Source organism: Lepisosteus platostomus, chromosome 12 (genome assembly GCF_059453375.1).
Source record: "Lepisosteus platostomus isolate fLepPlt1 chromosome 12, fLepPlt1.hap1, whole genome shotgun sequence".
NCBI lineage: Eukaryota > Metazoa > Chordata > Actinopteri > Semionotiformes > Lepisosteidae > Lepisosteus > Lepisosteus platostomus.
The window spans coordinates 30,958,242-30,977,254 of record NC_142622.1 but is presented as its reverse complement, the minus strand read 5'-3'; the positions used below and the strand labels follow the sequence as shown (position 1 = coordinate 30,977,254).

At 36.6% G+C, this 19,013-nt stretch overlaps 1 pseudogene; it reads right to left on the bottom strand.

Annotated features, from left to right (window-relative positions):
* Window positions 1-3,951: 3,951 nt before the first annotated feature.
* On the bottom strand, window positions 3,952-13,126 carry LOC148651400 (uncharacterized; annotated as a pseudogene).
* Window positions 13,127-19,013: the final 5,887 nt, after the last annotated feature.

Sequence of the window (19,013 nt, the reverse complement as noted above, 5' to 3'; positions counted from 1 at the left end):
CTCATGTTTATGTTGTTTTTCCTTTTCCTCTTACCATAGGACATCCTTGACACAGAGCCAGTGGACACTGACCTAGACCCAAGCATCCTCTCTCTTCACAGGATTCTCAGACTGCATCCAGACATGTCAGTCCAATGCATATATATGTACCTTTTTCATTTCAACACTCGAGAATTGATCTTTTCTTTTGAACAAATATAGGTTGGAAGAGAATTAATTCAGTACAGTAATTGAATGTTACCTGTCTTTAGAATGTATGGTATTAATGTAGGTTTATACTGTATATGAGACTGCTTCTTTATTAGTTGGCTAGGCTCCACGGCTGAAACGTTGTGTTCTCTTTCTTTTTTTTTTCAGCATGGAATAAACCTATTACTTGTTCCTTTGCAGCCTACGCATGCTGACGCAGCTACCCACCTGAACTACTACAGTCAGTTATAGTCTTAACCCTGTTATTATCGTTATTCTTTAGTAATCCCTGAATAATTGATCAGCCATTTGTGTATCGTGTCAGATTGAGTCACATATACTGTATATCCTGACCTTTAGATTGGGTATTTTGTACATTTTATTATTTCTGTGAATAAAACTGTATGTTCTATCCTTGTGATCTGTATTGTAACAAACCTGTATCTGATGTGTTTGATTTGTAGTAGCCATAAAAGTACTCTCAGAATTTACTTTCACCTTTGCTTACTGCCTTGTCTTTCTCACACCTGAAGAAGGCTCCACAGCCGAAACATTGTGTTTTCTTTCTTCTTTTTTTCAGCCTATTACTTGTTCCTTTGCAACCTGCGCATGCTGACGCAGCTACCCACCTGAACTCTCACAATTTATGTTTCCAAATTCTGATTTATTCAGTAATTTCAAATTGTCATTTGCCATGTTGTGGAATCCAGTTTTTTTTTCAAGAAACGGCTGGATGAGGTCCTTGGTTCAGTTACAGTACCTACTAACTACCATACGGGCTAGATGGGCTGAATGGCCTCCTATCGTTTGTAACCTTATGTTATTATTTTTTATTTTATCTTGCATTGCAACATTTTCTATGACTCAGTTGGCCTTTCTGTTTTAATTCAATATACATGTATGAGGATACTGGGGAGACCATCCAGAATAATGTTATATATGAATACCATTATGTAACTTTATTTGGCTTAAAGGACAAATAAATGTATTTGAAAAACTATAAGCAAAAGACATTTAAATGTGTTTCTGATCATTGTATGGGTTTTGTTTTGTTGTGATATGCTTACATATCTGAAAATGTTTTGTTGTCTTTCTGTAAATTATGATTACTGATTGTAACCATCTTAGACTAATAGTTCTGCTGAATGAGTAAGCACACCGAAAGGGATGATAACATGTTTGGGAGTTTTATTGCAGTTATTTTTATCATGTTTTCTTAAATCCAAGTTGTGCAAGAACTGTAGAATGACCCTGAAGTCCAAAATAAACTTAAAAATAAAGTACTGTATGTCAAAAACAGTCTCAGAGAGCTATAAGTGTTGTGTATATTTTAATAAAGAATGCATCTTTCTAAACCCATGTTGCTTTAGTATAAATACTATTAATATTTAAACTTTTATATTTTATTAAATGTGGACATTTTCTCATCTGACTACTAGGGAAAAATACAGAATTTATGGCATTTTGATCCCTATAAATGAAATATTTTGTTCCCTCTTTCTCTCTTATTTTTGTACTTTATAGAACTAAATTTGCACTTCCACATAATGTCCTTGTTTGTCTTCTGTCTCATTCCAGTGACCACTTTTTTCTCACTACAGCAACCATAACCAAAGGCAGATAAGGGTATTTTCTTTTTTAACATGTGTTTTTGTCTTCCTTTCATAAAGAGTGAAACAGTTGTGTTTGAGGCTCGGCTCAGTTGGGATCAAGGTACTGGATTAGGTGCATAATCCCACAGTGAATACTAGTATAGAACAAGATAACCAGCCATGATGTTGAAGCCGATTCCCTGGCTTCTTTGAAAAAATGGCTGGGTGAAATCCTTGCATCAATAAGCTACTAAATTCTTAACGGACTAAATGGGCCAAATGTTTTAATCTCATTTGCAATGAGGGAATATATATTTCCAAATGGAGGGCAAAGCTGCGGGAGTGGCTTGAATGTAGAGAGAATGTAGGGAGAAGCCATTCAGGTGATTGAAAAGAATTAGGTATATTTGTCCATTTGGACTTCATGGCTTCCGTCCTTATACAGAAAATGCAGCTGCATATTTAGATGTAGTTTTTTCTAGCACATACTGGGAAATCGCTCTTTAAGGTTACAGTCTTGGATACATTTAAACAAATGTGACTAACTGTAAACCCTTCTAAATGTACCTTGGGGAAGTCTGAAATTCAGTATCTAGGTTATATACTGGGAAGAGGAAAAGTAAAAATGGAGGCAATTAGATAACACCTCAACCTGCAAATAAAAAATGGGCCTCATAGGGCATTATAGGCATTTTAGTTCCGATTTTGGTAACAGAGCTTACTAGGGGCCTGAATTCTAGACACACTGAATGGTCAGAGATAGCCCAGATTGCCTTTCTGGATTGATTGTTCAATGAGCTATGTGGGGCCAGGGAGCTGTACTTTTGCAAGATTTAGGAGGGGAGGAACACCTCTAAGCCTACTGTGTACTGTATAAGTATACAACTTCAAATTATTATTTGAATGAGAAAGAAGCTTTTGCTATAAAACCTGCATTAGAAACATTAAGATACTATCTTCTGAGTAGATAGTTTACACTACAAATGGGACTTTGCAGTGGATTTGTAGGAGTAAAAATATGTGCTAGAATTATGAGATGATTTTGGCTTTACAGCCATTTCAATTAACAATGAAACATAGTTCTTGTTGGACAAACACAAATTCCGATTTCTTGTCAGAGATGTAGCATTCGTTTGGTCAGGAGCCTTCCCTGGTATGGTTAGGCTTAAGAGAAGTGTGAGCAAGGAAATCTACATTCACAACTGGAGAGTTCAGTTAAGGTTCAGTTGAGGTGTCTCCGGGAGGCTTCTGTAAGGATAAGCCATTCCAGAATTTGAAAAGAATAGGGTGTAGTAACTCAGTGACAAAGCTGATGAGAGGCAGCTGGTATTAAGAAACAGAGGAGGGGGGAGATCTTTTAGAAGAAAAGACTGCTGAAAAGGGAAACTGAGAGAGAAGTGAGTCAAAAGAATTATAGTTTAACTGTTATTATTCTTAAGACTTGGAATCAGGAATTGGATAAAGCTCTTGTATAGATAGAGAAAACATTTCTATTAGAGTAAAGTTAGGACTTTTATACAGTAGGTGTTAGGTTTTTGTTTTGGTTAGCTGGACACCAAACAGTAGTAACAATAGTACACCCAATAGTAACAATGGTTGAGCTTTTTGGATTTTCATCATCTCATTAGAAAGTAACTATGATCTGGACAACTATCTGCAGAAAAAGCTGTGCTCAATTTTAAAGGGCACTGTTTAGCACAGACAGGCACTCATAAGTAATGAGGTACAGGAACAAGATGCTCAGCTCAACAGAAGAGCACATCCTAAATTAGTACTATAAACTAGCACCTAAGGTTATAAAAAGAACTAATAGCAAGAATATGCATGATAGACTATAGACTATCCAGTTATGCATTGATTATTCAGCTGTTTATATCAGACAATATATGACATCTTGTGTCTTTCTTCCTATAAAACATTAATGTATTTTCTTACTAATGGCACAGGTTTATTCATATAAATTTGTATAATTGTATATAATCCATCCATCCATCCATCCATTTTCACTCTGCTTTTCCTGGTGAGTGTCGCGGTTGCAACAAGCCAAGTACAGTACATCAGCCCAGACTTCCCTGTCCCCAGCAACAGATTCCAGCTCCCCCTGGGGGGTCCCCAGGTGCTCCCAAACCAGCCGAGAGATACAGTATAATCCCTCCAGCGTGTCCAGGGTCTACCACGGGGTCTCCGCCCAGTGGGACGTGCCCAGAACTGCTGCTATGGAAGCCGACCGATTAATAAGATACCCAAACCACCTCAACTGGCTCCTCTCGATCTGAAGGAGCAGCGACTCTACTCTAAGGCTCTCCCGCAGTGCCGAGCTCCTCACCCTGTCACAGAGAGTCAGCCCTGCGGCGAAACCTCATTCCTGCCGCTTGTATCCGCGATCTCGTTCTTTCGGTCATTACCTTCAGCTCATGACCATAGATGAGGACAGGGACGTACTGTAGATCGACTGGTAAACCGAGAGCTTTGTCTTCAAACTCAGCTCCCGCTTCACCACCACAGTGCCCACAGAACAGCTGACGCTGCCCCGATCCACTTGTATATAATTGTATATAATTGCATATAAATTTACAGTGCACTTCTTCTCAGGTATGGAATAAGAGGTCTTAAATGTCCTCATTAAAATATGAGGCCAAGATCCGTATGTGAATTTCTCCTGCTGACCACTAACATACACTATAAAGAATTTCACTTTGTTAAGCATTTGCTCCCAAATAAGGATATGATTGGAATAAATATTTATTCCAATAAATATTTAAATTAGTCTCCTGAGACGTGTGTGTGACTTGTCTTGTGGAACACAATAAATTCGCACATTAAACATTAAATCTACCCTTACTCTCATGAACCTCATGAATACTCTGAACCTCTGACTTGTATAAAGCAAACTGGTAGATGGAAGGGTGTGTTTTAAATGAAACCATTTACTTATTTTTTCCTTTTGCAGCACATAGTGAAGCCTTTCTTCTCTGATAGTGGTTTGTGGTTTAGTGCATTTAATTTAACAACAGTTATTTCCTCTATGTTTTAGTCTTACTTGAAATAAAATGCTCGGTTGGAAGAGACATTTTATTAACATTTACTGTAGATTTCCCTGGATATTTTATCTTTGGGCCTTTTAAGGGAATCATTTTTCTGTTAGGCTTTCCTCAGACTTAGTAACACCTGAAGCACAATCTGATTCAATATGTACTGTATATGACCCATTAGAAAAGTGCTGCACTAAGCTAAATCAAGATGGGAACAAGACAAGAAATTATCTAGTTTAAGGTCAATGATCACATCTGCATAACAAAGAGCAGACTCAGAATATTCACAATAAACCTGAATTTGTAAAACTGTCTACCTTTAAACTTCATAGACTAATTTAAAACAAGCAAGATAATATTATTTCAATCATTAGCAGAAAGCTGATTATTCCCAAATGGGTTGCCACATCCAGTAGTCTATCTCAGAAGTACAGGGTGCTATGTAGGACCACATGGTGGATGGCATGTCTGTCCACTGCAAGACACACTCTCACACAGGGCTACCAATTTTCCTAACCAGCATGACTGTGGGAGGTGGGAGGAAACTGAAGCACTCCACACAGGCACCCCAATCCAGACCAAACCCAGAACCCACAAGATGTTAGGCAGCAGCACTTACTGCCAAACCACCATGTTGCCCAAGATAACAGTTATATTATATTAATACAAATCTAATTTTCATCATGTAAAACTGAAGGCCACGAGAAAAGTGTCTTTACTGGGAGACAATAAAGCAAATCAAGCTGTCCTTTTCTATTAAATTGAAAGCCTGCTCTAGTCCTGGTTCTTGACATTTAAAGAATAATAAAAAGTCATACAAAATATACTAACTATCAGGAGGTATCACTTATAAATGGAACAACTTCACTAAGTTACTTTCAGGAAAGTTATATTTTTTGTAGCATACAGTATGCATTAATATTTTTTTGAAGAGGCATTACATAAATAATGTCTTTATGTCAATTAACGTCATCTTAATTAATAGGGGGTATAGTGTGAAAGGCACAGACTAGTGGCATATGTGGCTATTGCTGAAAACAATAAAGGATATACTGTACATTGTGAAACATTCTTAGCACTAGGTTGCAGTTGCTGTACTCAGAGAAGGATAACAAGTAATGTCCCGGGACTTGACTAGTTACTCCTGCTCTGACCATCACACTTAGTCTGCTGTGGTCTCCCACATCATTGGCTATCATTGAGAGACTGTGTTTGGCTGTAACATCTTGCCTGATTTCAAGTTGTTGGCAAGCTTCTTTTGATGCTTAGTATAAACTGATATTTTTAAGCTAAATGGAAATAAGAACATTTCTGAGAAGTTCAGTCACGCTTTTACCTTTTAAAGTGGTATTTAAAATATATATATAGTAAAATATATTTAGCATTATAATCCTGGGAGACTATAGTAACCGACCTCCCTGGCAACAGCTCACCACAAATTGCAGAAGAAGTTTAACATTGTACTGTATATACTGTAGTATAAACCACTTACACATTTTATTTCGTAAAACCCAATCAATATCTTCAAATGAATTTCCCAACCAAAAATATAATTTGAAATATCTGGAATTTATTATATCATTAAGAAATGTTCAGCAAAACATAAGATGCAAGTATTTTCTGACTGTTCAACAATGGAAAATGCATCAATGTCTTCCATAATTGTAATGTGATATATTGGTATTGATATTTTTATGAGAGCTTTATTAATTATTCCCTTTTAAAGGAAAAAACATTGTAAAAACATTGGGAAGTGGTTTATTTCCCAGTGGACTGTCTGTGTACATTATTCTGGGACACAACTGCTAAGGGCTGCACAGTAAATCTACAGCTATGAATGAGAGGCACAAAGAAAGCCAGCAATTGCACAAATAATAATGGTAGTATTTGTCTCAGGTTTACATATAAATTGGAATAACATTTCATTTTAGTTCCAAAATGTATCCATATTTCTAAACTGATAGCCATATTTCTGGCTTTTATTTGGATATTTCTGTGGTATATCAGACTATACTTAGAGACTATAATTGTTTAATTAATTATTAATCCGATATACTGTATACATTACTCTCAGTCAATGACTGCTTCTTAGTTTATACTTCTTAACACACTTGTTAAAATTAACCCACTTTAGAATTCCTAGTATAGATTTTAAATATAAATACAGTATTTAAATTATACAGTATATTCAGTTGCATTATGCCCTTCCTTCACGACATTTTGAAATATCACACCAATCTTTGAAGATCCCAATTTTATATGTTTCATTTGTTTTCTTTTAATGGACTAGCCTCAATTACCTATGAGACAATGTGCGCTATAGTTTAGAAGTTGCCTTACTGTATATCCTGAAATGCAGCAAGAAAAGATATTTACTATTTTTTAAAATATATGTAGTATAAATGACTTGTAATTTAGCTGCAAGAGTAGAAACAGTAATCACTATAAAGTACACATTGGAGGCGATATAATAGCATCTGTGGTGATAAAGGTACAGTACAGAGATAATTTTGTTCTTAAAGACTCCTGACCGTCTTTGTCAGATAACAACACAAGATTAACGTTTCCAGAGAAAACAATTGGTCAAAAGCCTCTACGATCAGAAGAAGTCACAGTCTTTGAGTAGTCTCTTATTTTTCAACCTTTTCAACTAATTCTTTAAGATGCTCAATTAAAATTGAGCAGCAAGTTGAAATGTGGGATAAAACCAGCAGAGCTTATTCATTTATGCTTTTACAATACTAATGAGGCCCAACCAGAACACATCTGAACTATCTTACATACTTTTTCTTAATGAGGTTTTATAAAAAGATTAAATTTCCATGTGTGATTTAACACTGCTTTATGCACATTAAGAAATATCTTACTGAATTTTTGCTGTGAAATGATCCCTTAGAATGAGTGTCTACTCTATTTCAAGGGGGTGTCACAGTGATGCAGTGATTAGCATTTCTACCAAACAGCAAAGATATACATTGCTTGTAGGTTTGTTGACTTCTAGAAAAACTGGCCCTGGTGTCTGCGTGTGCTCTGCGATGGACCGACATCCCATCCAGGGTGTAATCTGCCTTGTGCTCGTTGCTTGCCAAGATAGGCTCCATCTCCCCTTTGACTCCATATTGGTTTAAGGTGGTTAGAAAATGGATGGATGGAATTTATAGTTAAGTTTTGCTTCTTGTTTGTTATTAAAACTAAAAGAAAAGTAGATTTGGAATAGTCGTGTCTTCAGGGTGAGGTGCATTGAAACATTTGAGCAATTAATTTTTAATTATGAAATCTACTGATGATTTTTAATTATTTTGAATGACTTTCACTTGAAACTCAGCAATTTAATTACTTTGAAGATGGCTCCCCTGTCTCCCCTATCTGAGTAGCCTTTCTTCTCACACTATTCTAAGTCCTCTTCATTCATCAAACTTCAATAGATCATATATGTTCATATATATATACTGTATATTTATATGTGTACATGTGAATCGTATGTTTATCTGATACATGTAGCCAAAGGACTAAGGAACAATTCTTGATCTCTGCTGGTTATGATCTGCACCTTTGTTTGTGAAGTTTCATGGAGCTGTCTTCTCTAGAAAAATATTTCTGGCCTACTAGAAATGGTATATGATTTCCTCATTGTACAATACCTCAACAATTACAGTATATCACAATTGACAACATGGCTGTAAATTGTATCAGTATACCTGAAGAATTGTGTGGACAGTGTTTATTTTGAAGATAGCACATGGTTTAGGTTATACAGCAATTAGTGAAGTAGCACTTTGTTTGGTGTAGTAAACACAAAACAACTCAACAATGTCAAAGGAAGCAAGTATTACCACAGTAATAGTGTTCACAATATAATTATTGTATTAAAGCTAAAGGGTTTACTACTAGGGCCAGTATGAAATCACAAATGGTTATGGAAGATAGGTACTGGATGTACATCTTTGTTTTCTGGTAGAAAAGATAATAATTTGATTCCTGATTCTAATTTTGTGGGCCAGCACTAATTCTGTCACATTTTTGGCCTTGCACAAAAAAACATCATACCAGAGAAAATCTGAGCCTTAAATAAACCTGTAATTTAAACCATCTAAAGAAATATGAACAAACTTAACAATCAATATAATGTCAGACTATATGTTCCCATTATGTTAATCGGAAACTGAGTGCTCCTTATGGGACAACAGTAGACCCTGAAGAAAACTGGGAGAAGGTGAGTTTGCGTTTCCAATTCCAACTTCAGTTTTAATTTAAAATTTTATGATTTTAAAACACATAAATAATACATATTTAGGTTATCATCTTTAGTTGATGAAGAAAAGTTTTCTTCCATTCATTTTCAGCAATCTAAATCTTCTTTCACATTATAGGGAAGAAGTGCTCCACAACCATTTTACTCATATAATTAATGCAATGGGCAGGCTTGCCAGTTTTTTCATGGAAATAAACCCTCAGTGACAATGGATAGCAAGCACTTATCCCTACCTTGCTTTTCCTTGGGAGATGAAAGGAAACTGGAACTCTCAATAACCCACATAAACAGGAGAGAACATGGAAACAGATGGACACAAAAGACTCAATTCAAAACCAAAATGCTGGAGCTATGAGGCAGCAGTGCTAACCACATCACTGTCCCATACATTTTCCCTTTACCATTTGTTTTTTCATTTTTACTGGACCCTACTCTTTTGTTTTGGACAATTTGCATATCATTTTGTGTATTATTGCTTGTACGTAATGCTCTGTACATTTTCTTGCAGTTTAAGATATGTCAATGAAGCATTAATTTTAGATGTTATATTGATTATATGGATACACATTTATCATCAGTGGAAGAAATGCATACAGTGTGGCTCTGGACTGCAGACAGCCTTGGTAAAATGACAGGTTGAGATCAAATGTCAGGGTTGGGGTGTTTCATTGGTTTTCCAGGAAGGGTGAAGGTGGAGGGGCCGGGACTCAACAAACGCAGCCAAGGTGAAAGAAAAGATGTGAGTAATGGCCATCTGGGATGAAAGCAGATGAGACTGTATCCATTGGGAGCAAGCAAGGAAGAACAGGTGACAGGTGACAGGTGCTTCATTCCAGGATACAGGCACTTTAGGGGATTCAGATTACAGGTCTAGTATCTTGAGATTTTAAGCATTTTCTAGGTTTTCTCTAACGTGTCTTGTTGAGCTGTGCTAATCACTGCCAGAAAACTCAATGTCAGAGCACCTTTCCAGTGGAGTTTATGGGATTTAATTGAGGAAAATAAAGTGGATAATTAATAAGATAATTGGGTGGCTGATTGATACAGGGCGGCTGTACTGAAAGGTGGCCCTGGTATGTTCTGTGAACCCTGGGCCACCTTTCGGTACAAATGTTATCACTCACGGGAATGTTGCTGGTGTGACATGCAGTTCATGGAATTAACTGGTAGCATCTGGTACACATATCTATCGAGCTTTTCTTATGATTCAAGTTTAACACTTTCACTGAGATCATAGTTTTCACAAATCCACTATGGACCCATCAAAGCAGATACCTGTGTACTTAGATTACCTTGGTTTTTGGTACAACCTCTCTTAACAATGCTTTTCGGGATTAATATTGGGAGTAATATTGTTGCAAATGGAGGGTCATGAAAATGGAGAAGATCGGGAACTGACTGAGCAGATAAAAAAGTAAAATAATTGCTCATAACCCCCAACTTCTAAGGCTTTCTCCAAGAATATACCTGAGCAGCTGGTATACTTAGGCAAATGAATTATTTGTTCTCTGGCATAGCTTTGGTGAAAAGAAAAATAATTTTGACAAACTTGTTAATTATATTTAAGAATATCAGTGACACTGCACTACGCACAACAAGAACATACAACACACAAAATACTGTTTCAGAGACCTAGATCTAAACCAATCACATAATCCCAGGCTGCTATCAAGCATTTGACTCTTAAACAATACCTACAAAGTCAAAAGAAGAGACAAGATGCCTTCTAAACTAAATAGAATACAACCTACAATTAAATCTCTCTCTCTAACCTGGATGCCACAAAATAATTCTTCCGGTGGCGGCAAGATGGAGATGGTTTACAGAAAGCTCACTCATTGTGTGACTGTTTTAATGTTTATTTATCTGTTAATGCTCTTGTTTTGTGTTGAATGCTTAATGCCTGTCATTACTTATGACAGACAAACACTTTTAAACCTGAGGACAGACTCCTTAGGGTCATCAAACAACTTTTTTCACATACTGGACATGCCGGATTGGACAAAGATGTGGTGAAAAACAACAAGAGGTGGGCACACGCTGGGGCAGATAAGGCGGTGTACTAGCGCGTCTATGGAGGCGTCTGCACAGACCATCGCTGCAGTCTATTTTGTTAGCCAATGTTCAGTAACTGGACAATGAGATAGACGAGCTACACTGTTGGATCAACTTATTAGTCCTTAAAGAGGGCATATGGGGTCATTATTATTCTGGAATATATTTTCCTCTATATATACAGTATTACATTCAACAGTGTCCTTGCCCCTGAAAAGCAATATCAGTTTGGCAGCAAATTTAAAAATGGAGGGTACAGGAAAACAGATAACTACAAACACAGTCATAAGGTTCAGAAATACTTCTATATTTACAGTATAGAGAATTCAATAACATAAACTAAATCAAAACAGCTCCATATGAGATACTGTCTTCCTCAAGTGTCTGATTATCATGCCAGAGAAATAAACTGCATACCAGCCTTAAAACAACTTAACTTCTAGGAGATACATGTCTCTCTCCCTGAGATTCTTCACAAAATTATTTTAAACAAACTCAAATCTCATGCTGAAAAGAGAAGAAAGATATCACAACTTTTTGGGACGTGGAGCCTTCTTCAGGTGTGAGAAAGACAAGGCAGTAAGCAAAGGTAATGTAGAGGGAGAACAAAAGCTGGGAGAGAGGAGGAGTGGGAGGCAGGAGCAGGGGATAGACAGAGTGGCCAACCAGGTAGTGTGAATTGAGAAGAAAATTAGTTTGTCGTTGAGAGAAGGGGAAAGGTGTGATTCTAGCTGCAGGATAATTTTAGTTTCTGTAGTCTTTCTGATGTATGAGTTAGGAAAACCATCTTTGAGAACACAGATGGAGAGATTAGTGTGATCATGGCCGTCAGAGGTGAAACAATGGGCTTGGAGAAATCTTTAATCTTCACAGTCCTAACATGTTCTCTGAAGAGGTCTCCAGGTCTCCTTCCTGTTTCCCCAACGTAGATGGCTGGGCATTTACTGCAAGAGATACAGTAAATAAGGTTGCTGGAGGTACAAGATGTCATCTGAGTGTCCTGGAATTGTCCTGAGGGACTTTGAATGAGTGTGGGGTTAGATATGTACTTGCAGGTGATACAGCGAGCTCTGTTGCAAGGGAAAGTGCCTGGCGTGGATGGTTGTTGAGGGTGGTCAAGAGAGCTGTGAACAAGAAGGTTACGCAGATTAGGTGGTCGGCGATATGAGATAATGTGGTGGTCAGAAAAGAGGACCCCCGTTGAGGGATCATCCTGTAGGATGGAAAAGTTGTCATTAATAGTCCTGGGAGAAAGTGTGTTGGGGTGGTAAGGAAGCATCAAAGGAATGCAATTGTTACGGCGGGAGTTCCTGCTCGAGTTGATGGTCGGATAGGTGTTTTTGGGTCAGGCAAGGGCCCTGTCAATAACACTGCTAGGGTATCCTCTGTTGATGAAAAAAGAGTACATTTTGATTGCTTGGTTCTGGAAATCGATGTCATCGCTGCAGAGTCATCATAGCCGAAGGAACTGTGAAAAAGGGAGAGTTTTTAATGTGTTTGGGGTGAAATGAGCTATATAGGAGATACAGAAGTTATGTGAATCAGTGGGTTTGTAATAGACTGAAGTACAGAGTCGGGGATAGTTAATGGAGAAGTTGATGTCTAGAAACAGAGGAGTAGTGGAAGATATGTGGACGGGTGGAAGTTGGTGAAATGATGCAGAAAGTGCTCAAGCTGGTCGTTAGAGCATGTGGTGGCACAGACGCAGTCATCAATGTATCGCTTGTAGAGGTCAGGGACATAGCCAGTGTAAGAAGCATAGAAGCGTTCTTCTACCCAGCCAACAAAAATATTGGCATAGCTGGTCCCATTCTGGTGCCCATGGCAACTCAACTAGCCTGTTGGTTAAAAAGGTTATTGAATGAGAATGCATTCAGTTTGAGAACTGCAAGGCGTACAAGGGTGTGGGAGGGTGGATTGAGCACTGTGTGTTTGTCCAGCGTGTGCTTGAGGGATGTATGACCGTCATTATGGGGAGTGACGGTGTTAAGAGGTTTACAGTTCATGGACCATTTGTTAGTTAAATTTGAAATTTAAATGAGTCATTGTCGGTTGTTCATTATTAACATAATCTGTTCATCTCCACACTGTTGAAATTATCCAGAGATCCACGTGGATGCTGCACATTGGTGGTGGTGGAGGAGAGTCCCCATTACCTGTAAAGCGCTTTGAGTAGAGTGTCCAGAAATACACAATATAAGTGTAAGCTATTATTATTATTATTATTATTATTATTATTATTATTATTATTACACATCCATCATGCTTATAAATGTTTTGTACTACAAAATGCAGATTTATCAAGATTAACGTATCTTAAAACAAAATTACAGTAGAAGATCACAACAGTAATTTTATATCTGAATAAAGAAGGAAAACATTAAGAATGCAAAATGTCTAAAAGTGTAAACAATATACAATTTTAAAAAGTTTGATTCTTAAATTGTTTGAGATTTAAGGAAATCTTTAAATCAGAATTTGTGCATTTGATTTACTGCTAAATTTTGCTAATATACTATGATCTTTCATACACTAGCTATCATAGTGCCAGGCAAAATAGATGTTTCTAGGAAATAAATATTATTTACAAAGATATTTGCAGACAAGGCATTTAATGTCACATTAGATAAATTGAAAATGTAAGTGAACTGTTCAAAGAGGCCCTGAAAGAAATACCTCAAGTAGATGTTTTAAAAAAACTTTATAATTACTCAGAAATGATAATAAAGGAATCAAAATATTATTAATGTACCTTAAGGTGTATGATGTTCTACGTCTAGATGACATCATGCCAGATACAGATGAAGGGCACAGATGAAACATGTAAAGTGCACTACTACAACAGAAATTCTGAACAATTAATGTTTATTTTTTTAATAACCCTTCAACCTCAAAACCTTTTATGTTCCATTTCATTCCTAAATATTTATAAAGTAGGAATTTGCAATATAAAGAAAAATATTGTTACAAATGGGGAGTTACCTAAATGGGGCAAAGCAGAAACTGACTGAGCGGACTACCCAATAATAAAGTAACTATTCATAAACCCATACTTGTAAGGATATACTGTAGTTGGTATAGTTAGGGGCATGTGAATTATTTGTTCTCCAGAACAGCTAATAATTCAGGCACACCTGGTTAAAAAACATTTTTATTAACAATGACAGTGACACACATTACAGTACACACAACATAAACATACAACACACAAGGTACTGTATTAACAATTTTACAGACAAGGCGTTTCAGAGTCTTACATCAAGACCACCCAGAAAACCTCAGGCCACTACCAAGTGCTTAACTTTTAAAAAATGCCTAGAGATGCCAAAGAGGATGTAACCTGCTTTCTTAATTAAATAGAATACAATTTGTGATAAAATTTTCCGCTCTTATCCGGATGCAACAAAAAAAATGGGAGCATATCTTCCTATTCTCAAATGTACTCCCTACGTAAGAGAGACAATTTAAAACCAATGAATTTTTCACTTAGGAACTCCAAGATCCCCAAAAGCTACAGAACAGAAAGCTATCTGAACAAAATTAAAATGCTGAACTCCAATTGGATTTTTCAGCTGATCATGAAGTAGGTACTCTCACCTGGCACAAGCTTCAAGTTCCCTCTCCTCTTCTTCTCTTTCACTTGTGGTCTTGTGTTAACTTCTTTTTCTCCCTTTTTTCTTTTCCTGATCTGATCTGATCCTGTTTCCTCCATGTACATTCTAGGATCTTACTAATATATCCCTCATTTTGTCTTTATCCCAAGATGAAGTCATTTGTGTGAGGTGTCCCCTAAAAATAAGAAAACTACCCAGACAACAAGTGTTATATAGGGAGCAAAGTTTGTTTAAAAGACTTTCAGTCCCTTCACAACCTGAAGTTGAGTAGATTTTAGAAGACAGCAGATCTCCATGTCTCCAGTCCATGCCAATCTGTATCCCCCAAAGCTGGAAACCGGTTCAAAACAGTGTAATTAAGCTTACAATTTGGTCAAATATAGCTATAGTTAAGTACAGGTAACTGAGAGATCAATTCTGATTACTACTGGAGGACACATGAAGAAACCTGTAATTCAAACCCTCTAAACACTATTATCTTGTATGGTTATGATCATTATAATTAAGAGAGTAGTAATTGTTCTTTAAAGAAAATGTTGGTCTAAAGTAGTGTCTAAACAATATAGTGGTGTAATGCACCAGGTTTGCTACTGACAAACTATAGACACCTCTCTCATTCATCACTATAAAATTGATCAAAGAAAATTCGAAGGACAAGTTGTCTCAGAAGGAAATAGTGTGCTGGTAATTGTTCTAAAAGTAAACACTTAAAGGGCTGGTTTAAAGTGATGTAATTAGGAGTAAAGTGCTGGCTCTGACTGCTGTGTCTTTGTTCAGGTTGGCATGGTGTTGTTAGTCCAATCCGTAATGCATTCGGGAAGGCAGCCATTGTCGGCTGCTTTTACAGAAGCAATTATTCTGCTTGACATATTAATTGACAGTACAGCACTGCAAGTGCAGACAGCACTGAAGACCTTTAATGTTTGAAATTCAGAGTTTCATGTGTGAAACCCAGTAATCTAAATTAGGGGTTTGGGACAGCTGGGGACAGTAGTGTTCTTTCTTATTGAAATTCAGCTGTTCAGTAAGGTAGCAAAAGGGTACTACATCATACATATACTGTAGTAGGAAGAAAAAACCATTAGAAAACCAGAGTATAGAAATCTATCAGATCTGTGTAATTATTACCTTTTTATTTTATTATTAACTATTTATACTTTTATACTGTATTATATCGTATATTGATACTGTATTATATCGTATATTGAAACTGTATTATATCATATATTGATACTGTATTATATTGTATGATATGATTCTGAATTCTTTTTACAAGTATTTGGACAGATATATTCACTTTTTAAACAGCAGGTTCTGCTCTTACAAAAACAGGGGTGTCAGTGATTTTATGTTAGTGATTTTTTTGTGGTGCTAGTGTGTGTCCAATGTGATCATTCTTGGAGCTATCCATTCTGTTGTAAGCATGGTTTTTGATGACTATATTCAGGCCACATCTAATTTTGTCTTTAATATAAAGATTTTTATAGGGATTAAAGAAGCAGTCACACACTTTCTGTCAATTGTTAATGAAAGACAGAGGGGTGGGTGAGTGAATGGCTGGATAGACAGAAAAAAAGCATCTTTCAAGAAATAGGATTGCAACAAAATGGCTAAAAGAAGCAGCGAAAAGAATAGAGCTGCTTTTAGTAACTGCAAAGCTGTTATACTCAATTTGTATTTACAAAACAAAATAGGAACGATTAAGACTACTTACAACAGTGTTCCCAACACTTTTTGTCTACCACAGTATGTGCATAGTTACCTGGGCAGAATATTGAGGTCGTTGATATGGCTTCTTTAATTAAGCTTTAACTGGTAACAGGTTAAGAGACAGAATTTACACATGATCATACTCATGATGCTATCCTGTCACATACACAACAACATACTAGCTGGAATAGTCCTCTTATGTTCTGACCTCTCCCTTTGTTCTGTACCTGATTTGTTAAAACAACAATAAACACTGCAGACATTTCTGGTTGTACTGTAATATGATGATTTGAGTGTTAAAAATAAAAGATGTAAAAACAAAACTGGTAAACGAATGTTAGGCTAATAAGGGGAGACTGCTATTTTTTCAATTTTAAAAGACTAGGAATATCAAAAAACAGTGATACCCATTCATTTTTTTAAATGTAACTCAAGATATAATAGATTGGACTGGTGATGATTGACCAAGAATGCACTCATTCTATTTGTGTGCTAGAGCCCATACTGTAGATCCATTATCAGGAATCCTGAAGCCCTTCTGTAGTTAACTAAAATCCAGAAGATATACCAGAAGCACAAGGCTCTAGTTGGGTCTGACAGCATGCAATCTCTCTCCCTTTGAATATGAAGTCCATTCGTTACAGGCTATGGAGGAAAAGAAAATTAAGAACAATCCATTAAACCTAGTTAGCATGACTTTGAAATTTGGAAGGAAACAAACTCCACGCAGACAGATGTCTGAGGCCAAACCAAACCCAGGTCCTAAGAGTAGACAGGCAAAAGCACAAACTACAATATCACTGTATACCCATTACTAAAGTTATTGTCAACATTATTCAAATCTTTATCACTGAAAAATAAAAAACAATGTATTTTCTTCCAAAAAGATCTGTATAAAGGTTTGACATATCTCCTACGTACAGTAATTATTTTCAATTATGTTTTTGTATGGTAAGGTAATCTGTCCAAACCACAGATTTATGAGTTTGTTCTTATCATTGCAATACCTGCCATGGCTGAGGCCAGCACAATAAACTGGACTGGACAAATCATTCTGTCAGGGATCTGTAATTCTGCCATGCATAAGATCTTTGCCAAGAAAAAAAATGAGTGTATGAGGAATGATCAATATATTCATCTATGAGAAAGGAAAAAACAAAACAATGATACTGATTTAACTAGTAATGGTTGGAGAGAGATTCACCCTTATCAAATTTAGCTTTAACAGCCAGTTGTTTATTGAAACAAAATAAGCCTCAAATTGAATTTTGCAAAATAGCAGCCTCTAACCTAGCAGACTGAAAACAAAAATCTAAATTTATGAATCAAAGCACTCCTACAGAGCACAACAGGTCAATGGCACATTAAAATGTTTATTTATACTACTTGTAAAGAGTAAATAAGAAAATCTTTACTAAGCAGCAATAAATAATATGTACAATACATAAAGGTACATAGGAACAAGTCAAGGTTAATTCCATGATGAAAAGAGAAGAAAAGAAACAACGTCTCACACCCAAAAAAGGCTCCACAACTGAAACGTTGCATTTCTTTTCTTCTCTTTTCAGCATGGAATAAACCTTTATTTGTTTCTTTGCAGCCTAAGCATGTTGATCCATTTACATATTTGAACTATATACAGTAGGTACTGTCAGGGATCTGGCAGGTAGTTCTCCGGGGATCCTGTGCGTAGCCATGAATTCTCCGGGATGCAGAGGCAAACAATCCAAAATCGTAATCCAGAAGCAAGGTTAATAGGAGAAGTTAGAGATCAGTTTACCAGAAAGGGCCGGGACAAATCGAGAAGACAATCCAAAAGGCGAAATCCGAGAGACAAGATCAAAAAGGAAAAGTTAAGTCCAACAACCAAGAAATCCAACAAGAAAATAACACACACTAGAAAACTCTAAAGGAGGATTTTCAATAGTGAGCAAGGTTTGGTGCGTGGGGGAACTTTAAATAGTGAAGGGAGAGGGACGTGGTTGGATAATTGGTCCAGGAGTGAGAATCTGTGGAATCTTGTGCCTGTGAGAATGTGATGGGTTCAGTTATGAATGAGAACGTGAAACAGAGGGTTTGGGAATGTAATGGGGTTTGCGAGGGCGAGTGCGGGACATGACAGGTATATAGTATTAAAATCCACAGTATACACACTTAAGAAAAAAAAGGTTTATCTTCACTATAGGGACTATATATTCTTACAAAACTATTAAGACCCTTGCATAGTTTCCACATTTTTTTGCTTTAAAGGTTGCTGTCATGACACTTTGACATAGCAATTAATATTTGTTATAGTATACAAAACCTACTCCACACATTCAGAGCAAAAATAAAAAGAAGGAAATAAATAATTAATAAGGAGAAATGTGAAAAGCTTGATTGCATAAGTATTGAAACCTTCGGCTGTGGCAAACCTACATTACAGTAATTAAGGTACACAAATTTACAGTAACAAACCACACAGTTACAGTAGTTGAATGGCCTCTGTCTTGGTGTAATAATATAGGTTCACATGATCTTGGAATACATACACATCTCTCTGTAAGGTCTCTCAGTCAGGTCAGTGAAG